Raw genomic sequence first — 3407 nt, 5'->3', positions numbered from 1 at the left:
ACATTTTCCCTCTCTCTCTCTCTCTCAAATAGGTTGCAAACCTTTAATTATTTGTTGGCAAAATTTCTTTTGGCTGAGTTTGAACAGAAAATAGTTTCATTCTTGAGTCTATAATATTTGAAAACGTAACTTGCCTTCCTCCCACTATTTTTTGCGGAAACTGTTGAGTTTGACGAGTTCATGGTGGGTTGCCTTACCATCTAATCTTTTTAAAATATAACTCACAAATTGTTAGAATCTTCATAATAGTAGTCTTTTTATTCACATGTTAAAACCTTAGTTATTCCCACAGTTTGACTATGTCTGTTTGCAAAATTTCTGGTACCACTAACTCCTCCATCATTCGATTAGATTAGGTTAGCGAATGACATTCTTTTTTATAACAGTATTTTTTCTTTCTGAAAAACTATAACTAATAATAATGTACTTATATTATATCATACACTTCACTTCAACTAATATTTATCATTGGTCAAAGTTACTTTAAAATATATTTAATGAAAAATAATAATTAGAAGTAATAATTTTATCAATACATAGTTAAATTCAAAATATTTGATAATATGTAATAACTAAAGATATAAATTGAAAAATAAATTATTATATATATATATATATATATATACTATTTTATTAATAATTTATACATTTTATACAGATATTACATCATTATTATTACTTACTATTATTACTTAAAGAACAAATCATGATAAATTCTTATAGTCATAATATTTTTAAGATAATATTTGCTGAAATGAAAATGTAATTTATCTTTTTCCTCAATTTTAATGTAATTATATTTAATATGCTATCAAATATTTTAGAAATTAATAATTTTATTTATTTACATATATTTTTAAAATAATAATAAATACAAATATAAAATTATAATTTAATTGAACCAATATAAGGGTGTTTGTTATACAAATTGGTTCAAATTTTAGACAAAAAGTCATCTCAACCAATCTTTTGTGATTCCTTTTGATAGTTTTTTTAATTTATTATCATAATTAAAATTTATTAACTAAACTTACGTAGTTATTATGTTATATTATTTTAAAAATAAATTTTATTATTTTTTCCAATTTTGTTTAACAAATTTCATTTGAAAATCATTATTTCACTTCTATTTAGCATTATTATAAAATGATATTGCCAATTTTTTTTTGTAACATAATAGTAATTTATGCCTCACTTGATATTTAAAATTATCTTTTAACAATATTGGTACATCATTTTTTAACATATGAAAATAAAATATGTATTCTAATTGTAAAGCAAAGAAAATTTCAAATTATTTAATACTTATTATTAATTACGATAACAAAAATCATACATTACAAACTTTTTATAGAAAGAAGTACACTATAAATCACATACTATAACAACTAAAAATGTAAAATAATATAATGTTAAACATCCAATAAATAAAATGAATGTAATTATAATATACGATTTGATTTGATTTTTATAAAAAGATCCAAAAATTGAACTAAATCGTAAATACAAATATAAAAAATGTATAATTCAATAAACTCGTTCATCGCATGGGTTTAAAATCTAGTTTAGATGTAGATTCCACTTTATGGTGAATTTATAAAGGAGGGATTAATTTATATTGGAATAAACTCTTATATAGTTTCAGAATTTTTTATTGACCAATTTTATTCTAAAATCAAATGTTGGATTAAAAGTTTCTATAATATATATTACATTTATAAATTTCATATTATAAAATTATTCAACTTTATTTATAACATTAAAAGTTGCATAATATAATTTTTGAAATATATAAAAAAGAATCAATAAATTATGTACGAGTGAGATGAAAATAATTTTATTAAAGTGGGATGCATACATATCCTTTGACCTTTGAACTAATAGCCATTTTTGTGTGAGTGACGAGAGTGATGTTTGAGGATTTGAGTGAGATTGTCAATATTCGAGGACCAAATCGAAAGAAACAAGATCAATATTGATTGAAGTGCCAAGTCTTATGGTGGATTCATCAAGAAAAATGTCAAAGAAACTAAAGAAGTCTCTAATGTAGAACATATTGCCTTTATGATGAAGTCAAGATTATGGATGACCCTAGAAAGATGAAGCATATGGTTAGTCCTTTGTGGATTATTCAATTATGGGTAAATGCAATTTTGGCCAACAACATAACCCTCAAAAGGAATATTCTAGATGACATTGAACTTAAGATCGAAGGAGCTCAAAGTAAGGAATTTTGCACTTATGAGTGTTATAGCAAATATATATCAAGGCTTTTCTTCAAGTTGAGCTTTTTGATTGTAACTTAGCCCCTTTTTTGAACACTCGACTACTAAGCAAATATTTCTATGTGAGACCCTTGGTCAACAATCAGAGTTAATCGAAATTTGGAGTGCATTCCTCCCTCAGAACATAATTTTTGCTGGAATTACTCTCAAAGATAATTGTCTGCACGACAATTTGGACTCTATTAGCTGCCTCCAGTGTCATTGCATCAATAGAAAACCTTCCCTTACCAGCTTTAAGGGGATGAAGGTCTTATCCCTGCATTCATAAAAAAGGGACTCCTAAAGTGAAGCTTCAATTTCAGCCATCCGCTTTTGAAAATTGCTTCCTTAGCACCAAAGGTTTCCACAACTGGTGGAAAAAAAATATTATTCTCAGAGACCCATTTGTGTTGTTTCTTGCTTAGACAAACTAACAAAGTTTCGTGATTCTATGCAAGATACTAGCAAAATGAGCAACGGTAAGCACAAGCTCGCCCTCAAAATTAAAAAAATTCAAAAATGTATATTGTATATGCTATCATCCAACTCGCCTCTTATAGCCACTTTTCGAGAAGAAAATTTCGCCATTAGAGAAAAAATAGAAAAAAATGGTAGAGTAATAAATCATAAAGAAAATACCAAATTTTCTAGACTCTGTCCTAAAAGCCTTCCTCTTTTCCCAAAAGTCTACTTTGGCTTAAGTAAAGACCTTTGAAATCCTCTTTTGGTTTGAGAACTTCCTTTTTTTTCTTATTACAGACTTGAAGATACTCCCCTTGCTAAAAGAGCTACTTTTTCCAAAATTTACCATGGTGACTATAAAAAATATCTTAGAAAAATAATTCCAAAAGAATGGATGGATTGTGAAACATAGCACTAGATGGTAATTTTCTTTTATCGAAACAAAATCTATCTCTATATATCCTAACTAGAAATGTTAAATGTGTTTCTTTCATTTTCAAAGGTTCCAATTAAAATTCCACATCAAAGGGACACAAATAATTGGGAAGACAATGATGGGAAAGGTACTTCCAAAAAGGTCTCATCTCGAAAAAGGAAAACCCCTTCTTCTATTAGCACTGGCAACAAGGTATTTTGGACCCTCATTCTTTTATGGAATTTGATTTTGCAAAGAAATTCTTA

Source organism: Glycine soja, chromosome 4 (assembly GCF_004193775.1).
Source record: "Glycine soja cultivar W05 chromosome 4, ASM419377v2, whole genome shotgun sequence".
Lineage (NCBI taxonomy): Eukaryota > Viridiplantae > Streptophyta > Magnoliopsida > Fabales > Fabaceae > Glycine > Glycine soja.
This window is presented reverse-complemented; position numbering follows the sequence as displayed.